The sequence below is a fragment of the Calypte anna genome, chromosome 2 (assembly GCF_003957555.1).
Source record: "Calypte anna isolate BGI_N300 chromosome 2, bCalAnn1_v1.p, whole genome shotgun sequence".
NCBI classification, from domain to species: Eukaryota; Metazoa; Chordata; class Aves; order Apodiformes; family Trochilidae; genus Calypte; species Calypte anna.
The window spans coordinates 46,522,430-46,547,560 of NC_044245.1; positions in this window are offsets into that span (position 1 = coordinate 46,522,430).

The following is a 25,131-nucleotide window of genomic DNA, read 5'->3' on the forward strand; positions in this document are numbered from 1 at the left end:
TCTGACCTGACTTCTGTTCACTAGGCTTGTACTATTCAAAGCTGAATTAGATTACAGTATTTTCACACCAGATAACATGATGCTTCATTGTTTTTCCTCCTGTGAACATGAGAAGCAGAGCCCAGCTAATGTTAACTAGACCAACTTTCAAGCTAGCACTGTAAAATTGCTTTCTAAGGTGAATTCCTCCTCTTAGTTTGGGCCTGTGGACCACTGTGTTTACTACCACTGGAGAATTTTATTACATTCAATTACTCAGTTAACCTTTCTCTCCAGTTAAATAACTGTGCAAGACATAGCTGTCAGTAATTCATATACTAAAAAGTGTAGAGTAGCCATTTCCAATGAAATGGGAGCAGAACTGCCTCCACGACAGCTAGAAAAGGAGAAGAAGAAAACATAAGTTGTATTTTATAACTTCAAAGAGCTGCTTTTTTTCTTCCACAGATTATTTGTTCAACTGCAGTTTTGAATTAGCTCTGCCTCTCCTGATGCTCAGATCAGGGCTGAGGAATGGAGGGAAACAGCCAGTTGTTCTTTTTGTTGCACATTTTTGCTCCTATTTCCAGCTGTTTTCATTGAGGTTGTGATTCTTCCACTACCTTCTACTACCTCTGTACTGCCAAACTGTAGCACAAGCAGATGGCTGGTGGAGGCTGTTGGGGAATGCAAGCATGGGCACCTAGGGGAGGTGCTTTGCAATTGCTTAATTGCTCTGCAATTAAGCTCTGACAGTTCTTGCTATACTGAGGATTCCCTAAGGCATGTGTAACATCCAGAAGATGATCTCTAACATATGTCTGGGCTGGGTCCCTCTATACTGTACAACTAAAGAAGTAAAAAGACAGATAAGAAATTACTTTTAAATATGCAAAAGATTTTGGAGATAAAGTCCTCAAAATGATTAAATCACCTCTTTATTATTAGCAATAGTGAGAGGAGGTTAAAAAGAATTTGAAATGACCAACCACTTCACATCATGTATTCGGAAATCACCTCAGTGAACATAATCAAGCAAGCTAAGTAACAGTGGCCTAAAATTTCTGTCCTGCTGTCAATAGAAGAAAAGCAATGACAATTCTGTCTACGAAGAGACTGTGGGTAAGAGGTTTCAGTGACCCAAGCTGATTCCAGACAGATAGTAACTATTGCTCTCAGATCTCCAAACTGTGAGTTCAGAAGTTTAAGCTCCTACAAATAGTGTGTTTTGCCATTGTAAGCTCTGTTCTTCTTATCTTCAGATTTTATGCTGTGCTTATTACAATGGTATTCCTTCTAAGCTACTCTTCCCACAAAGTACTCTTGCCAAACACATAATGGTCCATTCATCCTGTGTCTTGTTATAAAAACCTCATGCAAGACACAATAAACACCAAGGGAATTAGCTACACCACCTGCCCAATTACACCTATTGCTTGCTGCTGCAAGAGACACCACCACATCAATTACAACTACAAACCCAGATCCAGAGCCATACCTTGAAGGAGTCCTTCCACAAACTTCCAATTATGTTTATTTTTGGCTATTGAATAAGACAAACTTCTTCCTTGCATCCCATTAGTTTATCCCAGGAAGTATTTAAAAGTAGAAAAAAAAAAAAATCTTCTCTACAAACTATCAAAGAAAGATGAAAGAAAAAAGACACACCAAAACACGTAAATTACAGGAAATCATGTGCCCTTTAACTAGCTTGGCATAGCAGAAATGTGGACATTCCTTTGGAAGAAAGAACTTCTATTTTGTGGCAAAAATGAGTATATAAGTCTTTCTTTCTACTAAGTAAACCTTAATCACTACACACAATGCATATGCATATGCATATTTGAGGTTGTATGTTGGCCAGGGTATAGAAAAATATAAATGACCAAACCCAGACATTCCTTACTCTAACTGGAAGTACCTATTTACAGCATTAAAAGGGAAGACTTAAAGAACATCCTCCTTGTTCCTACAAAAAAATATATTAGCACAGATACACTGACCTTTTTGCAAGGGTTGAATACTGAAAAAATAGAAATAGGTATGTTCAGTTCACATACATATTGCTCCCTTACATACCATTGCTGGGAAAAATATGGTTAGTATTATTCCTTGTAATCCCATCCAGTTCTTATGTCAATGAAAATACTTCTATTGCTTTAAGGTGTATAAATCTGATTTGGGAAAATACCTCCAACTTTAAGTGTATTCTTTCACTGATTTTAATGGGAATGGATGAAGAGAACTAGGCATCCGCTTAAGAACCCTGCTGGGCAGGAGCCATAGTGAATTGTTTCTATGTTAACAGGTAAATAATAACAATAATAATAATAGTCTAAATAGTGTAAAAATCAGTGAGTTTTAGGGAGAAGTATGGGATTAATACTTATCACTGTTAATCTGAAAATTTTCATCAGAGACCAGATCTGGGTTGCATTAAAAGATGGCAGGAATCAATACTTATAAGCTTACTTTAATTTCCTAAGTGTAGGAGAGAATTACATGAAAATAAACTCAGATTTTCATATTTTTGCAAAATCTAAAAAAACCTTTGCCAAATAATTATATTAGTCACTTAGACACAGTACCTTAAAAAACTGTGCATGCAGTACTGGTTTTTATGGACACAGTATTAACCCACTAGCAGAAGATTAATCTCAAGTTCACTCTCCGTGACACTTTCATTGTTCCATCAAAATTTATTATTTCTCCTTCATTAAAGTTCTTCCCTTAATATGAAATGAAGACCATTTTTATCAACATTACTAGAAAATTACAGAGCTCACTCTGAGGCAGCTGGGCAGAATAATGGAGGACAACCATGCCCAGTTTTTGGATCATGTGGTTTTCCCTTTGGACCCAGTATCTTGGCAGGAATGAAATGATAGAAAAGTCTAATTTTCATAGAATTGCATAATGTTTTGTGTTGGAAGGAATCTTTAAAGGTCATTTAGTCCAATCCTCCTGCTATGAAAAAGCACAACTATCACTGGATCAGGTTGTTCAAAGTCCCATGAGTCTCTGAACAAATGCATGCAGACATTGTATCTGTAAGAGAACAAAGAAAACCACTATTCATTGTATAACTATTAGCCAGACCTGAAAAACAGAAAAAAAAAATCTTTTTTATCTTTCTGATTGAGCTGTGTGTTCAGTTTAACTCAGGCGAGACTTTTGTTCACAATTTAGGCTAAGCAAAGCGTTCCCCAATTCACAATGCAAAATGCATCAGGTCCCAGTTCAAGATGCAGAAGGTATGTGCCCACACCTGTGACCAGTTCACTCTATAAAGACAAACCTAATCTACCATTAGCACTAGTGCTATAGTTTAGCAATACTTGTTTCCAAATTTCTAACCTGAATGGGTTCACCAGGTAAGTTGCACCAAAAGATTCTGCTCATCTATAAATATGAATGTGTGCAATGTCTGCAAATGTCAACAATACCAAAAAATCAAACTCCATGCACTTTATACTAACTGGAATGCTTTTGCAGATGACGTAAATCTTTTGTTCTACAGTGGATAACAATTATCTAAACAAAAGGATTACGACAGCCGACTGATTTTTGGTAGTAATACTGGAAACTGACACAGAAATTTCAGTAAGAGGTTTGCCAGTTGGCACAATAAAGAAGGGAAACCCCTCCAGCATGCAGCACGTGATAGATCTCCCTCCGAAACACACAGAAGCTGCAGCACTTATTTGGGTACTTTATTCTTTGCTCATCCATGGATTGAAGCAGTTTCCACAGCTTACATTCAAATTCCCAAGGCCTACTCTTGTTCTAATGCTCTCCACACAGAATAATTATGTTTGTATGAGTAGCCATCAAGAAGATAACCTGGCAGAGAGCATGAACTGGAAATAGCTTGTTTTCCTGATTCATAAACTCATAACTTATATTAAACCATTTACTCAAGGCAAAGCAACCCTTGTGTTTCCCATGCACCTCCTGTGTGATGGATCCCACTATGATGCAGTCTCACAGCCAGCCCTGGGAAACTCTTGGGAAGCATTTAGAGCTACTTTAGCACAGCAAAGTGTGGCAAAGGTCTGCTTAATTTCAGAAAATGGCAGTGTTGGAATTACAATGTGGTGATAGGACTCATCAGGAGATTTATTTCCATGCTTTGGGCTTGTGGCCTAGTGAATTGGAAAATATTTGCCTGTCCTGTACTTAAGCTCTAAATTAAACTGACATCTTTTACTTAAAAATTCCAGTTTTACAGAATTAAATACATGGCATGGCACTGATAATATAAGCTTCCTTGTTAGTCCTATGTATAATATTTTTTTCTTGGCATACATGGGTCCTATAAGTTCTATACAGGTGAAACTGTAAGCCCTGGCTAGTGCATTCTGTGCATTGTCTATACTGTTTTCATGTAAATCAACAAATATATTGAATAATGCTAGCAGGATTATAGTGCTAGAATTACATAATGAATGACAGAATGCTGTATTTTTATTTACCTGTTTACAATGCCTGAAAAAACCCAACAGTCTACTGTTCATTGCCTATTCTTTTAGCTTTCCAGTGATGGAGTAGGCTTTTAATAAGCAGCTTGATTGAAACAGGGCTTTCATTCTTGGGCATCTTAGGGGAGAAAGGACTTCTCAGGGAGTTTAAAGGCTTTTGCATGGAGGCAACCTAAACTTTGTCTGTACACAATCCTCTCTTCTGACTCCATGTCACTAAGAGGAGAGAAGCAAAAGCTGTGGAGAGTCACCCCCAAAGGGCTCATTTCAGCATCTGCTGGAGATCTTCCAAAGAGTAATGCTGCTCTGCAGTACAAATAAATGGTTTGATAAAGCTCCCTCTGTAACTTGGAGAGACAGATAAAGGCAGAAAGGAGAGATGTAATTTATGCTTCTCTCAAGAATCAATTCACATCAGGTGATAGCAGAATGGAGTGTTCTTCTCACAGAAAACAAAAGGAGACTGCATCCCTTACAGATCCAAGTATCTGTGTTAATTTGGAAGTGGCTGCAAAACCTCTGAATCTTCCTATATGAATGTTATTACTTACAGTATGCACATTCAGAGTTCATGCAGCTTATCCTGGGCATAACATCACAGGAATGATAAATTGCCAATCTCACGTACTGACAGCTTTTTATTTTGTGTTTTCTGCATACTGCAGGCATGACAATAAGAAAAGCACACCATGCACAGAGGGGTCTCAAGATGGGACCCCTCTCCCCCTCATGAGCCATCTGCCTTCTCCCCTGCTTTAGTTTTTTGACCACCTTGTATTTTGTGTTTTCTCCTCCTTCTCCTGTCCACAACATCAGTTTTCTTTTAAATAAACATTTAATTTCCTTCTGCACTCTAAATGCAGATATGTCAGCTCACTCATATGTCACTTAACGGTGTTCAAGTCACTGATATACCAGCACAAAGGTGGTGTGAAAGGGCAATTTGGCTCTCTGTAGTCTTCATCTGTTCAAGCTCATACTAGCACACTGAGTTCCAAATAATTAGGAGCTCCTCTCCAGCTGGTGTTTTGGTAGAAAAGGTGGTTGAGCAACCCAGTCTGGATTTTCCTACATCTGAAAGAGCCTGAAGATGCCTTGAACATTACATACACTTTCCTAATATGTTTTCAGCGTCGGCTATAGCACATCAGGGGGTGGAATGACAAATAGGTATTCTTTGGGAATGAATCGCCACTGTCAGGGTTCAGAAGAGTTCAGAACATTACATTTGTATTTATTTACTGGTGCTTTCCACTGTTTATCAGAATTTTCCCCCTGCTTAATCCATGCAGCAATACTCAGAGGAGAATTCCCAATTCCCTCTGCTTTGCTGCCAGAGGTCCTTTGAATTTTATCACCCTCAAAGTTTACACACTGATAAAGGAATATGGGGACTTTGAATGATATTTTGTATATTCAGGTTTCATTCCTGGTCCTGTTAATGACCTGCTGTGCTACCTTTCTTTGCAGGTTTTTTGGAGACAGCATGAACCATAAAGGTAATAGATGTGTATAATACAACTTAATGTTACCAATTAGATTATTTTTTTTTAAATAAGTGATATAATTCTCTTCAATAGGCTGTGAAGCAAGAAATGGTTAAGATGCCAGACTTGCCTACATGTCAACCCATCCTTAATACTGTGTTTTAAAAATTTAAGGGGAATGTGAGGGTTGAAACTAATCAATGGAAAACTTAGCATGGCTAAGAGGCATTACAGAGGTTTCTGAATACTGTAACTCTCTTTACACTGGACTTCCATCCAGAAATTCAGGTATTTTCTAATAATAGCTAGAACATGATGAAGACTTCTAACTGAATCATCTGGAAGACTGTTTTAAAGAATGACTACATTAAGAAGTATTACCAGCATCCGGTTCAGACAGTCCTTTTAACACAACTAACTCCAGGGTGGTTTTTTTACCCTGTCTTCTGCTGCCTGTCTTCATTCCCTTGGGTTTCACAAATATACAGTAACAATTATGACTCAAAGCAAGGTGGTTACTGTACTATTAATAAAACCTTTCTGGAGAATTATACACTACTTTTGCATTCCCAGAGTACATAGGCAGTGGTATTTATTCATGCATTATTCATCAGGAGATGATGAGCTGAATAGGGCAGATTGTATTAGTGTGGATAAATTCAGAACAGATTAATACCTCAGCTTATAAATCAAAACGAACATGATTTTTTGTTGTTTTGGTTGGTTTGTTTGTTTGTTTTGCTTTGGACACTTTAAACTGTTCTTTCCCTTTTTTTTCTCCTCACCTCTTCAGTTATTTATATAATTCTTGTATGGCTCCCTCAGCGTGTCCAACTTTCATTATTATTAAGGTATATAGATAACTATACCCCCCTCTCCTCTTCCCCCCCCCCAACAAGTACACAGACACAGACACACACAAACCTTTCTGTGGCTTAGAAAAATTGCAAAGGATAAATGGACTTGGAAGGAGTTTTACAAGTACTGCATTTGTTTATACCAACTATTTAAAAACACATAAATCATCCATTTCAGGGCAAACAAAGCAAAAAAGGGACATGAAAGCAAAACACATGTATTTGGCTATAACGGAGGAGAGCTAACGCATCTGCAGTAACATACAGTAAATGTTGAGAACATAGTCTGCTATAGGTTGTGCTGCTCTTTGTGTCAGACCTTTTTACTAGAACTGCTTACAGCAATGCTTAGTATTGTGTTTCATCAATCTAAGAAAGGAAAGGAGACAACAAGTGTTATGTAGAGTATGAAACTGGTTTGCAGTCCAAAAAGGCCACAGTGGAGCAGGTCCTGCACCCAGACTGAGGCTTGTGTAGGGCCTGGGATTCAAGGCAATGCAAAAAGTTCTGAAAATAGTCTGTGCCCATCGTAGTATATAAAGCTTGATAAGGGCTTAATCCTACCTAGTAAGGCACAGAGATTCTCCTGCACTTTGCTCCATCCCTTCCAGTAAATTCACATCTGTGAATGTGTAATTAAGCTCTTCCTGTGTTGTCAGAAAAGAAACCACAGTATCATGAATTTTCAAATCAGCTATTGACTTGTTCTGTGCAAAACCCAGTATCGTTTGATTGGGTAGAAACAGCACAACTGCCCAGCTCCCAGTTTTTCGCTCTCTCTTTTGTTATTCCCTTCCCCAATTATTTTTTCCATATATTCCTCCCAGCTGCTGAGTCCTCAGCTCAGCTAACATAGCTGTGGCATCAGCATTCCCAGCATCGTACAGAGATGACATACTTAGTACATCTATCTGCCAGTGTTTAAAGCTGCTGTATCTCCAGCATACACTTGGATTTCAGTGGCAGGGTGCTGCACACCCCAGATAGCAACTGTTCCATACAAGACACTCAGAGAACTTTGTGATACTTCACATATGCAAAGATGTTGCTTTTATCTTAAAGTCATCGTGGTTTAGCTAATCATCAAATTCAAGACAAGGTAATTTTTTCATATTTGACAAAATTCATTTATGTTATCAGCCAAATGTGTAAGTCAATAAAATATTTTAGGGAAGAATCTAATTGTCCTAATTAGTGGCTGGATCCATTCTTCTCATTTTCTGTGCAGAATAGCTTCCACTGAACATGAGTTTCCACTCTGTGAATACAAGAAAAACCTGAAAATTCTGCACTTGCACAATATGCTCACTACTAATATCCCTCAAAGCTTCTGAATCACAGCCTTCATCTGCAGGATTTTGAGGGACAAGATCATTTCTCGACAGATCATTTGAAATTGTGCAAAATCATATTTCCTTAGATGCACAGATAAATCAATATGCTCTCCATTCCCAATGCTTGTGTAGTTCAACAGTCTTCCATATTGCTATTGTGTGGTTTCACTTAAGAATATTTTCAGAAATCATGCTGCTGATAAGCATTATAGTATAAATTCTACAGCAATATTAACCGAGGCATAGCAAAATTCATGGCCTCTTTGGATTCACACAGTGTATCAGGAGACATTAAACTTCTGCAACTATAATTGTTTTTGTATTGCTTTGTACATTGATGCTAAACATAAGCTTGATTTTGCTCAAACAACAAAAGGCAGGCAAAACTTGCAAGCCAGGACAACCTCCCTGAATGCAGAAACTCTGAGAAAAAAAATTATGCAACTTTTGTCGTTAGATATGATTTTAAAGGTGTCACAAAACCTGCAGCCCTGGACAACCTCATTTGTTATTCTCTGAATTCAACAGTTCTTATTTCAGCACAGGCCAGATGTAAGAAGAGGGAATAGCAAAGTTTGCACTGCTGCTGTATGTGATGAATTTGCATAATGTTACAGTATGCTAGACAAAATGATCCATTATTCATTGCAAAGGAATTATCCAGTCATTCAATATATGCCAACAGTCAGAGCAAAAATATCAGTATCAAAATTTCCTTAATCCAAATCACTATTAACTTCATTATGTTCTGTCACATCTTGAAGAAGCTGCATTCAATTTAATGAGCTGTTTCTCTCCCCTAAGCAAAGAATTTTAGCAGCAGAATAACGGTAAGACAACTCAGAAGACCCTAAATGGTTCTTTGAAAGCTCTCTTAACCACCCATACTGTACTATACCTCTCATTGCTCCTATTTATCAAGCATTTTTTGGGTGATATCAGAGTTTTAAAACCTGCATGCTTGGGTTCATGTACAAGACAAGATGAATTGTATTGTATGAATTGTCTAGTATTTAAATAGGCAACTATTGCTTTAGCAGGAATAAAGGTGCAATTTTTTTTTTTTTTTTTTTTTTTAACATAATGGATGCATATATCTGCTGGATTGGTTTGCTAGGAAACTAAAACACATTGGTCTTTCTCCAGAATTTTGTCTGCAGTCAGTCTCCACTGACTTTCTACTCTAAATTTTCCTCTGAGTTTTTTAGACTTCTCTACTTTGTGCTTTCTCTCAGTTTCCCCATAAATCTCTTTGTTTAGTTTACCTGCAACTAAAAAGCATTCCATGTATCTACTTGCTGCTGCTGAGTGCCCAAAGACAGCTATATAGAGAAAACCCCAAATGAATGCCATGAAGGTGTTGCTTAGATAATGACTTTGTGATATCTGGTAGGCATGTTACTCTTGTGGAAGTCCCCTGGCAATCTCTACACCCTACTCAAGGGACAGAAAGACATTAAATTCCTGCCTTTCCAAGGACATGCACAGAGCACTCTTCATCACTGGGTGTCAACTGCAGTTCTGGTCTCTGACATACACCAAACAGAATTTAGCAACTGATAGGCAGAAGCAATCTCCACAGCCAGAAGGGTTTATGTTCTAAATACACCAATTCATTCTGATAACATTCAAAATAATACAGGATAGTTAAAGAAGTGTTCAGGATCCAAAGCATTTGTGACCCAGTGTATAACACGTGCTATAAAAAGGGTCTTATTCACTTCAGTGGAAATGAAATCCAAGTACCAGAGGAAGTTTCATGCCACATGTCATTTGAAGATTGAAGATGTAATGAAGGAGCCCTGCACTTATCTAATTTAGAAAGTGTTTAGTGAAAGATGCTTTCTGTTGGCTAAAAAATAAGGAATGGGGCTCAAGTGCTAAAGCTTAAGTATCTAGTGTCATTTTCAACGCATCCTGGTGTGATATTTGCAAAATGCTGGTGAATATTGCCCAGGACTCACAGGAGACATTTGAACAGACACTACATGCCTGTACTGGGACACCCGGAAACTTATATGAAGATGTATAAAATGCACAATGATTGGAGGTAGTAAGAATTGACAAAAGATACCCAGACATATGCTTAGTTAAAGCATCTCCTCCTGCTTCACGTGCTGGGGGCACTGTGAGGCCTGACATATCAAGGAATTTCTGCTTAGCAGGTTACTAGCTTGCAATCTTTCAAATTACATAATGGGTATAAAAACATGAGAACCCACTCCCTCAGTGCTAGAAAAAATCAAATTATCTCTCAGGTTCAAGAAAACACATGTAGAAGTCACCCACGGTAATTTCGTCGTTGTTGTCAACAAAGAGGTCATCTGATCACTTTGAAAAGATCTACTGATCACCAGACTCACCAAAACTTAATTTCCAGATGCCAGAAAATTTAGTTATAAAACAAGTGAGTATGTGTCTTTGCCAGCATTATCTATTTCTGTTCATACTAATCAAAGGAAGGGAACTAATCCTTTTTTGTGTGAACTGAGCAAATTCAGGCAAGACATGAGAAGGATTCACACAGCTACATAACATAAAATAATATCTTACAGGAATAAAAAAGAATTATGGCTCCTAGGAAAGTTGGAGTACAACTTTGAAGCCTGATATCAAGCAAGTATAAAATAGAGTAGCTGGAACATTTTGCAAGGTAACTGGTATCATGCGGTGGCAAAGAGGAGGAGGATGGACATTAAGTGAAACAGATTAAAAAGCACTGCATTCAAATGTACGAGTACTATGCCCACACTGCAGGAGACAGCAGGAGGCAGTGAATCATCCAACATTTAAATCAACACCCCCTTAAAACAAAATGTATTCAGCTCAACGTGGGTATCTCCGATGGGCTCCAAAAGTTCTGACAATGCGTGGCATGGGTTACTCACATCTTGCTCTGCCCATAACTCAGCCACCGTTTGGTAAGCAACTTGATTCAGAGGCAGAGTTTCTGATGAATCATAAAATGTTCAATATCTAATTTAAAGGCTTTTTGTCACCACTGTAGATTTGTTAGTGTTAATTTTATGTAGAAAAGGGCTTTCAGGGACAGAATGATGAGGGTGAGGGATGGAAAAAAAGAGACAAAAACAACAAATTCAAGGGTCATGGAAATGGAGGATAAAGGTGCCCTGGAAACAGCATGTATGTTTTCTGCATTTTTATTGCTTGTATACTGGTTGTTTTGGGGGTTTTTGGGTCTTTTTTTCATTATTTTCTTTTTAATTTTTTTTAAATGAATATTGAGGAGACATTAATCAGACTGTTAAAAACCTGGCAGAATAAATGTGTCAACAAAACTCCTTTTTTACTCACATTCTATTAAAACACTTACAAGGATTTCTATGGAAACAGTAGGCTGTTACAATGGGAAATACCCAGCACAGCTGAAAATGTCAATCTTCCTTTCAGCAGCGGACTGGCCATAAATAGAGATTCAGAGCAGTAAAATTTGTATCACTTGGAAGAAAAGGTCTCATATATGGGAAGTAAAGCAATGCAGGACCATTTAAAATCCATGACAATTGCCTCTCTTTGTAGCAACAGCACCATGCTAACAAAATATTTATGAACCTATTGTTTTTTCTTTTGGAAGGGCATATCTGGATGTGTCAGGATATAGCATCTATTTGGTTTACCAGTATAGTTTCCACTTCTATTATTTCTGCATTTGGAGATAACTCCGAGTTAGGAGTAAAAGATGGGATGGATCAGAGACTGTCCGTTTAATTTATCTTCTAACTGATGACACTCCACATCACGTGCCATCAGAAGTATTGCCTCTGCCTTATTTACTACCCACTCATGCCTTCTCTTTCACTCTACTATGTTCAGTGTCCTATTTAACTCTTCTATGTGTATTTCTCATTTCCCAAAGTAGAAGTTCTTATATTGATTAAAAACCAAAACCCTAAAACCACACTGTATTCTTTAAAAATGTGTAAACCAAGCAAGAGCTCTTCTCGCTCTTTTCAGAAGGCCCTCAGCTATGCACACACCCCTTCCCACACTCCTCCCACACACACAGCTCCTATGACTGGAATAGCTGCTTCCTAAAGCATAAAATACTGTAAAGGCTCACTTTAAATCTTAGATTGTTTATTTAACCAAGATCTTTAAATCTCTAAACCATATAAAAATGTCATGATCAGCGTTTGCAATATATGTTTCTGCTGCTTTTCACACAGAAAGAAAATGAGGCCTCTTTCAGTACTCCTTTTGCTATGTGTTTAAAAAGCACATTGGTCCTTATTACAGGCACACACTTTCAGTAACTTCCAATAGACAATTAAGCTTTCACACAAGTAAAGATTGTTTTCTATATTTCACAAAATTATGCAAGGAAGCACTAAAACATTATAAACATACTTTTTATGACTGCTGCTTAATTTCTGTCTCTGAAATTCTAAATGGCCACCTCTTGGTAGTTTTGCACACAAACTTGGGTCAGGGGATTCTCTTGGTGGCAAGCAGCAATTTGGATCAGAACAGGCGGTGACTCACAGGTGATGTATAGGGTAGAAACAACTGGTCTTGGCTACCGTAATGCTGCTGTGTTAGATTGGTATCATTGCCTCCTTTAATCATCATAAACTTGCATTACTGTCAGATATTAATAAAAGTACACTATTTTTTCTCCATGTTTCTTATTTCCCAAGAACAGAGTGCTATTCACATATGGATGATGAAATCTGGAGGGTAATGACATAACTTGAATGAAATGGTGCCCGTTGCTTCTGATTGTTATTTGTTGACAAGTCCACTTATTTAGATGTTCCCAAAGTAATAACAAGATGGAATTTTGGATCAGCATTCCAGAACATATTATTTAGGAATGTTGTGGGCAGCATGGTGTTTCATGCATTGTGTTGCCTGTTGTATCAGTAATGAGTTCATGACTAAATACGTTCCGGGCATTTGCCAAACTGATGTGATTGTGAAAGACTGAGGGCAGCAGGAATGATGGCCTGAAACTACAGAGCCCATCAGTGCAGAAGGTCTTTGCGAGACCAGTGGAGGATTTCTCAGTAATCATCTGTAAATTATGCAATTACTTCTGATTAGCATCAAACTCATGTAGACACACAGGGACTGAAGACTGAATAAATACCATACCATCATCCTGCACAGAATAAAACAGCACTCTACTGCTTTAAAACAGGGCTTCAGCAATAAGGATGATGTATCATCTCTGAAAGTAACTATCTTATGAATGATACCCTTTTTTCTTGAAGTAAAATGCAATCTAGTCTCTCAATCACCTCATGCAAAATTTAACCAAAACCAAAAGTGTCCAAAAGCTTGGAATTCATAACTTTGGAAAAAAAGTCCCCAAATTTAGGTGCTTATGAGGAGATAGAAAATCCTGATCTTCCATTAGAGCAAAGTAGCAGCTCTCTGTGAACTTTCTGGGAAGTCTGCTTCTAGCTGCAACTACAAACATTGGTTTGATTTTCAAAAACATCTAGTGTGTTATGAGTAATTTAAAGAGGATGGAAAATTCCTAAGGGATAATACCTTCCAAAACCCTGCTTCTTTGAGAATGCTTTGAATTGGGTACCCCAAGTATAACCCATCTTCACAAAGCTATTTTCTTTTAAAAACTTAGTCTGCTTTCTGCTATCCATTTGGAACACTGAGATTTTTAAGTATGTTCAGAACTAAATTTTAAAATTAGTACAAACAGTAAGAGTAAGAGTAAACAGTAAGAGTAAACCACCTGCTGGTAGGCAGTTTCTTTTTTTACAAGTTAAATAACTTCTACCATGGCTAAACTAGGAAAAAAAAAAGATGCAGGTTTAGATATCTAAAAGAAAATTTTACTGCATAAAATAATTCATACTGTGTAAGCAAGGAAAATCATTAAGATTACTGTGAAAAAGACAAAGAGAAAAAAAAAGAATCACCATTTTATAATTACTAAAAATGACAGGAACCCGTCACAAGGTTAACGGTACCACATGATTTTGCTTTGTTTCTTTTTTCTTGGCAACACTACCAGAAAAGGGATGGTTTGAGTGAATTGCAGTGGATATGCTACCTCCTGGATTTTCACTTGTGGAGAAGCATGGATACATCAACACAGTAAAAACTGCCTGCTTACAGCATACCTTTTTTTCTCAAGCAGTCAGACTGAACTCTTTCCCAAAGCTTAAACTAGCTGCTTTTAGAATGTCTTTTTGGCATGTGTATTTCATAAAATCTAAAGCATGTTATCTTTTTTTAAAATTTAATCCTGAAGAACTTGATTTGGTTTGAATTCTATTATTTTTCTTGTTGACTGAAAAATACATACCTTTGAGATGGAACTACTGAGCAAAAGCACTTGATTATGTTAATAACCTTCACAGGGGTAAAGGAAAACTGTTTAAAAGAAAGATACCTGTGCACAAAGACAAAAACAGCTACTCAATATCTTGGGGAAAAAAGTATTCTTTTGAAGTACTTAGGACCCATATGAATCTGAGAGATACGTTAAAGTCACTCTCATGTCCTACAAATGTGTCCCTTTTGTCCTTTTTCTCCTCCTTCTTCATCCTCACTGTGCCTCCCTTCAGGGCTTGCTTACCCAGGTCAGATCATCACACTCAGAAATCTGTACAGACAACTCCATCTTTAAGATGTCTACATCCCTGCCAAACCTGGCTGCACATGACCAAGAGTTAAATGACCCCAAGTGTAGCAGAAAAGGTGAGTTATGGGGAAGAGTAGGAAGCAGATAATTCTGAAGACAGGTACAGATAGACCAGTAACTTAATACTTCTCTCCTCCCAAGGATAAGCGAATTTACATAAAAATTAGAAATATAAATCAGTGAGAGGGTGGATCAGAAAATTATGTAATACATGTTACACAGACCACAGGCTTACAGGTACCTAGCTATAACAGCACAGAGATTAAAATAACATTTATTAAGCTTTTGTCTTTCATTAAAAAAAAAAAAAGGCATGGAAAAAAGGTAATTCCTTTTCAATAAGAAGATATCCACTGCAACCCTAAAAGCTACCTTTCCAAGAATTTCTTTTAATTCACTTATAAAGGATTTCACTATTACTTGAAAATGAGACTGGAATTTTTCCCTGTAATACTCAAAACCTGTTTTAGGTACAGTTTGATATAAGGAATATTAACCAGGATGTAGCTGACTAACATAAGGATTATTGTGAGAGATGGGATTTGGTAAAACAGTTAATTGGAGTTCATTGTGGAACTGGGGCACAACTGCTTGCTGCCATCATTCCAAGGTTGCTTATGCATATATATTTGTGCAACTTCTGATGGCTTCTTTTCTTTGGGAAGCGTTCCTTTCATCAGCCATAGACACTGTGCAGTGCATTGTTCACCAGAGAAGAAACTCTGGAATCTAAATCCCTCCAGACTCTCTTAAAAAATCTGGGTCCAGTTCTCTATTCGTCTATTAGGTTCACATCAGGCTTATTTTCTTGGTAAACATCCTCAGTTGTGTGCTTACTAACCTAATATGAAAGAATAATTCCAGTCTGCTTTCATGAGCATTGGAGAACATGGACTACAGGAATGAAAAAACTGAGAGTATGAAACGGGAGTATGAGAGGAGTGGTTATGTAAAAATACCAAAATCCAGTTTACCAGATGGTGTCAGAAGTAGAAAAAGGAGGGGAGAATAGGAAAAAATATTCCCCAGCGGGGTTTTCCTGAAGATCTCATGCTGCCACTAAGTAGAAAATTGCAAAATATCTGAAGGTCAGTGCAGACCTTTTACTGCTAATAGAAATGTGTATACATGTCCATGGGCAGGGCATGTACACATATCAGAGAAGGTGCTACACCACTGTTTTCCACACTATCTGCCTCCTCATCAGGGAGGCTAAAGTGTGAAAACAAAATAAAAAAAAGCCATTTAAAAATGCAATTGGCAAGAACAGTACATACTCACATACTCTTCTAAACTTTTTAAATCTTTTTGTTTGTCACAGCTAATGGCTTACATGTTTTTACATAGGTGCTACTGCTACCATAAGGATCATTTATAGCTTTATCTCATTTTTAAATAGAATAAATAAAAAATATTCAAATCCTTCAGACTTTTTAGATTGTAATCCAGGGAGGGAGACATTTTTCTCAATGGTATTCGAGCGTCTAAGCCAACACTGGCTGTTTTTATTTAACACTGGCCCCATTGTTAGTGATAATAAGACTAGGGGAGAGACCTTGGGAGGTAAACCACACATTTATTTGGTCTTTAAGATTTACTGTGCTGTTTGCTACTGTGTGATCTCTGTGAAACTCAGGGATGCAAAGTACAGTGTTTACAAAGACCACTGCCAGCAGCTAGGACATGGCTTTCCCACTGTTATTACTGGGCTACTTCTTGCACTCAGGCACTTGTACCCTGGTTCTGCCACCTTGACAAAGTGTTTGGTGCTCAGCTTCCCAGATTACCTTCTTTCTTGGATTCAGCATGGTGTAGAAGAGGCATTGAACAGATGTGTCAGGGAAGTCCTGTTGTTACAACAGCCCTGAGCTATTTTACTTCTGTGTCAGACACAGGAGAATATGAGAAGAGAGGCTGCTACTGTCTCAGTGATAGCTTGTGGTGGAACAGAAAAGTTGTTTTGAGTCACTGATGCTTATTTTGCTGTCTAAATTAACAGCTTCTTTGGGGTTATTGGAATCAGGCTGTTGAGCTCCAAAGGGACAACCCCAGGTTTTGCACCACTTTTCCTGCTCCTGCCTCACTGCAGGGAATACAGGGCTTGGGGATGCATGGGACAGAACAGATGAAGGGGAATCCAAGCTTCCAGACATTCACCTATTTCCTTGCAAAAGAATTATTAAGATGTTATGAGACATCACATATATTGGAAGTAAAAATTTTGCACACCCTGCATATTTACTGACTCTCCCTGTTTAAGCAAGAAATTTCCTTGCTTTGAATAACCATGTAAGTGGGCTGTTTAGTTTTCTGCTTTACAGGCTCTCATTTTACTTCTCCTGAGTTATTTATGTCATGGAGATATTGTCAAGCTTATCTAATAATGGCTGTTACAAATTTTATGATTCTTAAAGTATTGATCCTACAGAAAAGGGAAATGCATAAAAATTATAACAGAAGTCAATAGATTGCTTTCAGTCAATAACAGATTTCTCAGACAGCTTTCACTTAGGATTATATTTTCTGAGCCCCTGGCTGCAGGTGATTGCTTTAAATTTTTGTATTTTTTTTTAACCATGTTCTGTTCAACTGTGGTAAAAACAAAGGGAAAGTAATTAAAGGGGAAGGAGGAAAATTACACCCTGGCAAAAAGAAAAAAAACTCCTTTCCATTTTAGAACAGCAAGATTTTCTAGAAGCAGATAAAGAAGTAGAAACCTCTCATGGAAACAGTTCCCAGCAAAGTGCTTTCATCAGGGCCATTTTACTTTGATTGTGTTTAAATTTAATGCTTTGAAAATCTAAATTTGTGCTTGTACAGTAAAACAGGTGTGACTTACACCTCTTCTCAGGAAAATCCCAGGTCCTAACTGTGCTAACTGTATACAATACATTCACATCTAACTTAATGGTTTTGTGAAGAATTTAGTAAGGATACATGGTAAAGGAGGCAGGAATTAGGCATTAATTAGATAAAAATATTAGGGTTTTGGGACATCTCTTCTGTAATCCATGTTGGCTTGATTCCAATTCCCTACTTTGATATTTTCCTTTCCCAGAGAGAGAAGGTTATTTTGGGGCCATCTTCAATTAAAATTGATTTCTTCAAAACTTCATTAGCATACATCAAACTTAGAAACAGAAGGGGTTTAAGTATTTTTTAAATATATGTGAGTACTGTATACAGAGTTAGAAAGTTAAGCCTGGCTGGATCTTAGTCTCAAAGTTTCTTAAAATTTCTCAGGGAAGATCTTTTCTAAGCTTTAAGAAATAAATGTTTGAAAAACATGCACTTTTTCCTGTATGGGAATGTGGTTATGGATTTCACATTAAGGCAAACCAGAAAACTCTCAACTCTACAGGGATTAATAACCATACAAAATAATAGACTGTCATGTGTATATTTTTTACATGACATAGTACTTTCCACTGAGACTCCCATCCCAGGAAGAAAACAGAACAAGTGCAAGTGAAATATTGTATGAACGAACACATGGCAGCTGAAGAGTAATAATTTCTAAAGCAAGAAAGATGAAATTTATTAATCAAAGTTCCTAGTTAGTCTCTTCCTTCTTTCCCACCCACTCCATAATACACTACCTGAAAAACTAGTAGCATGTCACAATGGGAAAGAGGCTTTCAAATTTTTATCAGCTAATAGGATACAGAAATGGATTTAAAAGAAAGCTTAAAAGGGCTTAAGTGAATGCAAGTTTCTCCAACTTACAGCTTCTTCCAGCCTTTCCACATGTGGAAATTCACTTGGAAAGTTCCAGAGATATCATTTTTACCCTCCTACACGTCACCTCTGATACAGTTCACAGCTCACAAGCATGCAAGGGACTAAACCCTTACCTGACACCAGTAATTGAGAACGGCTCAAAACAGCACATCTACTGACCTTTGGGATTGCAGAAATGAGTACCCACTCACCCTGCCTGGTGAGACAGAGCAGTTCAAAGGTATGCAGGTGAGAAAAAGGGCTTATGAAAAAGGAGTTTGCAACCTTAACTGGGCTGGAGAAGTGCTAGGGTTGAATTATGTCACTATGATTTGTTCACTACTGTGCTAAAAACTCCAAAGAGGAGAAAAGAGGAGAGGATCTGCTTAGTTTTCCTAGAGCAATAACAGGATGAACAATCAAAGATAATTTTTGCTTCATGCTTTTTGTTCATGTAAGGCTTTCGTTCTTTTAATACTAAATTTCTAACTTCATACTCAGTCATACTGTCTTATCATCTGTTAGCTGCTTACTACTCGTATACCAGTGTCCACCCAACTCAAGAAATGCTAGTTTCAGCTGTCCTTGTTTTCTGGAAGATGGACTGACCATATTTGTTTTTGATTACTGGTCTTTGAACTTATTTTATTTAAGTGCGGTCATCTTCGGAATATATCACTCTGTAAATATGTCACAGTAGGGTTTCATGTTTACTCTTTCTCAATGACTTCCAGATCAAATTTATTCATTTTGAAACCAAACGGATGATACGTGTGCTTGGTTTTGGGCTAGGGTTTGGTTTGTTTTGTTTCTTTTTAGGCATGTGGGGGGAGAATAGAGACGGAAACAAAGTTAACCAGTATCATGCTGTCAGCCATGTCTCTGGAAGTTAAGCTGGCTCATGCAGGATCTCCATTGCCAGTAACAAAGATTTTGCAACTGGGATGTCAATAATGACTCCACTTATGACATGAGACACAGGACAGCATCTAGTTCACTCTCCATAGCACTGCTGGCGCTCCTCTGGCAAAAGGATTGAAAAATAATGACACTTACTCTTGCAAGCAAAATATGCATATGAAAGTGGTAACACACACAGGGAACAGATCTGTTGTCTAAGAACATGCCATTTTCACATACTCACTTTTCTGACCATAACCGCACTTTATACTCCAGGCATGGTTCTGTTTCCCTCTGCTGTGGCACAGCAGATGTGAAGTATTTAAAACCTTTTAGCAGTACCCAATCTAAGGCTAACAAAACCCTGACAACATAATCCTTAAATGTTCATCTCTGGCATTTTGAACGTTTTGTGACAGGATCAAAACCCTTGATAAATCAAAATTCTCACACTGAGAAAACTGAACAACACAGAGCCATGACTCATCTAATGGTAAGAGAGGCTCCATGAAGTCCTGGTTTGAATAATAAAAGTTTTAAAGATGCAATTCAAAAAATACCTCAGCTTCCCAGCTGTATTTGCCCACCACAATATACTGGAGGAGAAGGAAGCAATATACAGGGTTTGGCTTCTGGGAAATCTCAGCTGACTCCTTGCTGATAAGCATTTTTCTTCAGTCATTGTCTCGGGGTGGAGGCTGCCTGCCTTTATAAGTGTCACGCATTACAATTTTCTTATGAAATGAGGCAGTTAAACATGGGACGCCTCTGAAGCTGGCTGTATCTTGCCATAGCAGATATTCTAAAAGTGGATTCTGCAGAAGAAGGAAATTAGGAAATGAGAAGAAAGCCCCTCTAGCTGCTAAAATAGAAGAGACCATTTTAGGGCCCCACCATTAATTTTTCTTGGCCTGGTTGAACACCATTGGCACTGCAAACGTCCTGGGTTAGTCTACCTGTGACAGTCACTCTCTTTTAAAAGAACTAATAAGCCCAGGATCTCTTTTTTTTTACAATACACCCTGGAGGCATGAAACAAAACTATCTATATTTTGCAATAGTTCCTTGGCATGATCCACGTGGTAATTAAAAAACCTTTAATGGAAATTGCTGCCACAATTTGCAGGCTTCCTTAATCCAGCTGTGGTATCTGCAGCACCTCCAGGCACCTGTCTTGTTCTCATAATACAAAATCAACAATACCATGGCAGGGCTTGAGGGGATGTCTGAAGATGATGATAACCTAGAAAGGAATGCCAGTATGAAAACTTGGCTGGTGCTTGGCTTTTTTTTTTTCTTCCCCCCCCCCCTTTTTTTTTTTTTTTGTTTTATTTATCTAGCTATTCTTTTACCAGGAAATATCACAGGGACAAATGAAGTCTTTTGCAAAGGCATTCAGGCCAACTAGCACTAAATGATTTTAACACAAAATTAATTAAAACAGAAACATTTAAACACTGTAATTCTAAACATGGCCTTCAGCTACATACACGCCAAGTTACAGCAATTGCAATGCCATAAATCAGTGTGAGATATATACTAAGAAGGTAAAAACCTTATTTTTGCCAGGACAAGGGCAAAGCTCTCTTAAATATTTTGAAACTGCAGTCTTGAAATGATCAATTATCAACAGACAGCTGCACGGAGGGGTTTTTTTGTTTGTTTTGTTTTAGTGAAATTTAGACCTTCATCGCTGTACTTGGAGTTGGTAACTACCATTTGTTTAGTTCTGACTTGTATAACCCAACATGTGACTTTCTAGTTTTCAAATTCACATTCTGTCCCATTGCCCAGTTTTCTCTTCCCCTTAATATAAATGTGAAATCTATTAATGGGAAAAGACCACAATATCCACCTGAACTAATTCTCATCAGTTTTATGAAGATGTAAAAATTCAAACAATAGTATATATGCTGTCCTGTGAATACAAATTTCACTTTGTTTTTCTTTTACTGCATTCAGAATTCTTTAGCACAATCCAAGAAGAAATGCCACCACACCATAACACCTAGACTTACAGTATCCCACAAGACTTTTAAGACTTTTTAAAATGTAATACTGTTCTGGGGAGGTGTCTGAGCATAGCAGGGGAAGCACATACAGTTAAAAGGTACCTGCCTTTGGTTTTTCAGCTTATTGCATTTTTGTGTGTTTGTGGCAGAGTTCTCCTCTGGCTCACTGCCCATCCAAGTGCACTGAAGTATGAAATAACAAATCACCTTCCACTTCACACTTGCCCTTCTGGAAGGTGATAGTTTCATAGAGTCTACATCCCTACTAGGAAACATACTGCATCTAAATAGCTGCTTAATACTACATGCTGATCCATCAGGTGATGTTCACCGTCTCTGTCTTTCCAACTCTGTGGAATAGGAACACAAGCAAACTCACCAGAGATCAACCTGCCTGACATCAGCCTCAGCCTCTCAGAGGTTTGCTCTGTGTGTGCCATGACTTCTCTGTCCAGCTCTCTCTCAGGTGACACTGGTGCTGCCTGGATCCCCCTTCCCTGTAGCAAGGCTGTGGCTGCTCCCTGTCAGCCTTGGAGGCACCTGACAAGCTGGAGCAGGTCTGGAAAGCAGCAGCTGCTGACCTCCTGCCTCTGCAGGTGGGGTGGCTATGAATCCCCAAGCATGCCCGGCCCCGTGCTACCAGCTTGTTTGTGCCTGGGCTCTCTTTGGAGGTTACAGCCAAGCTACAGAATAGATCACCTCTCCCCTAGTGTTCCCCGGGACTACTTCAGGTCTTCTGTGTCCCTGAGCTTCCTCACCCAATGTGGTTAAGGGGGGCTCACTGGGAAGTCCCTTTCTTGCCCGACGTGCTTCACCTTACAGTGCCATGGAGCATGGGCTCAGCACAAGCCCAGGATATCGTGCAATACATGTCTGTTTGCAGAGGCCTTTTCAAAAAGGACAGTAGAAGTCAGAGAATTAAACAGTTGAAATCAATAACCTTCACTCAGGACTACCTCATGTTTATTTGTTTTAAAACTCCAGCAATATGCATTCCACAAAACCAAATTTCTGATATTATTCATCTGCTTAATCTATCTTATTTGAAGCAAGAGATAAGACATAAAGCAAGTGACAGGGAATTTAGCCTTCCTCAGCAGACAAGTCCTGTTTATCTTATCATGCAAATTATGAAAATAGGCCTAAAGGATTTGGCACAGGAAATCTAACACACAGTAGGTTAAATAAAGCTTTAGGGGAAAATACGAAGCAGCCTATCATTAAGACAAAGGGGTGAAGGGTTGGATGACATGTATTTGAACTGCCAGTGTCCATTCCGAGATTGACTAACAAAGCCTTATAATATTTTCTTGCTGTTTTACTCTGATGTTAACTGACAAAATGCAGTAATGTGAAATCCTGAAATATCCCAAAATTCTGATTTATTTTGTTTCTTTTCCAACATGTTCCTGTGCTTTGAATAAGGGATATGGGAATTAATTCATCATGTGCATTTTTCAAACCTTCTGACACCATTAGTTTGAATAAATTCTTATTAGTTTCCAATTACAATCAAAAGCACATACAAAAAATTAACCAATCAAGACATTACAGGAGAAAAAAAATAATTTAGATGATAATGAGAGCACAGCTGATAGCACAGAAAAGGAATACAGGGTAAAATAGGTGGAAAGAGAGAATGAGACCACTGTGTGTGAGAGCAGAACCAAAAAGACATCCATGTCATCCAATTGTGACTGAGTCAGCACATGGTTCTTGATTAAATTCCTAAAATAATGCTGACAACACTGTACTTGTTCCTTGAGCTGCTATTATGACAAACAGTCCTGGCATGAATCTTGACTATGAGACTCATCCTGAACCCTAACCTGTCTTGAGCAAAGTTACAGTACACCTTGCAGGCAACTTGACTTACATTCACCACTTTATTTTCAAAAACTGCTGCCTGAACATGTACAGCCTTACAAAAGGGCAGCTGCAAGCTTCTCATCTGTATAGGCAACACCAAATTTTGCCATCCTGGGTGTAAAGAACAAATAGAGCAGGAAATACCTCAAGACATCAGCTAGGAATGGATGCACTGGCAGCTGGGACACACAGCTACCCAAGAAATTCGGGCAGGCAGTTTGCTTACTTGCACAGACCTACAGCATTCAGTAAGGGCAGGGAGCAACTTGTCACCACTGTAACTTTGCTGCCTTTGTAAGTCTGCTTTCCTCACACTACCCTGTTGAGCCTACAGAAAGTTCTGACATACTGTTGCTCTTTATAAGGTGTGAAGTATGATGTACTGGCAGTTGAACATTTTTTGCATCGTCTTTAGCAAACACCATCTTGGAACAAAAAGTCTGCAAGGGATTACCAGGACTTTCAAATGTAAGAAAGTTCTTCGTAGCCAAAGCCAGAGGGTCACAGAGGAAAAGGGAAAGGCATGCATTTCAGGCAAGACCTGTGTTCAACCATGTGAGGGGTAAATGCAGTTACATTTTCTGCTACTGCTGTGAGACTACTGCAGGACAGTGGCTCTGTCTTGCAGGATTGCTACAGCAGCCTGATTTCAACAGGCAGTCACCAAGAAGTGGCCCTTGGTGCAGAGGTGGACCAGCAGATGAAATTCTCCCTCTGTATGGGTTAGAGCACACTGACCAGCAGCTGACGTGGCCAAGAAGTTGTCATGATGTTATCGACCAGTGTACCACACTGGGCATGTAGAGATTTGAAACCACAGATGGCTAACTTTGCTTCCTGCCAGACATTTGTTTTGCAATACAGCAAATGAAAACAGGCCTTTGCATTGCTAGTGCCATATTTCGTGAATCTGAGAACATGAAAGTAAGTTGTTGACTTTTTTTTTTCAAAAAAACCCCAAACCAAACAAGCATGTTTTGGCTAATACTTGCATGTAAGATAAAAGCATGATGGTCAAATCCCATTACCTTACAGTTGCAGTAGGACAGCAGAGGTCAAAGCATGAAGACTATTGTAAAGGGGCATTTCAGTCATCTTAAGGTGATACATGTCAAGCTGGAGAGGTGGGAAGGTATATGATAGACTCTTCTCAAGGTTTCATGTTAGTCTGCAGCAAAATAAAGGCAGGCTGATGACTGGAGAGCTTCTCCAGGCATCTCTATACCTGCATAAATATTCCTTATAAAATGCACTGTGGGCAATCAAATTGGCCATAGTCAACACAGTCTCATTATTCCCATACACACTAGGGTTTTGATGTGGTACTGACTTAAAGGAAACCATTCCCATAAACTCATTTCACAGTTGACTAAACAAAGAGGAGATTATCATCATTTCATTTGATGTTGGTAATTAAAGGTTTTGAAAAATAAAATGAAAGGCAATCCTCCCTTGCAGTTTGGAGACTAAGTAAAAGCATATATAGTTTTTTACAACATATATACTTAAAATGGAAGTAATTCGTCTCCTAAGCCTTTATTTCATGTATAATTCATGTAGATGTAGTGTATTGTGGGTTTTTTGGTATAGCTAATGTTTGCGCAGAGAGGTCTTTAAATGTAGTAAAACAAAAGGAAACTAAACAGACACCATGTGCAAAATCCAAAGTCTTAACCCTTAGGTTTCATGCCTTCTGTCCCCCCTTGTAATTTAATATAATGCTATCAGTTTCTATCTGAAAGTGAAACAGTAACTTTTTTTATAGCAGCTGACATGAACACATCCAATACAGTACACCTATGACAACATATAAAAAAGATTCAACATGCTTAGAGGCTGGGGTGACATGTGAAATGAA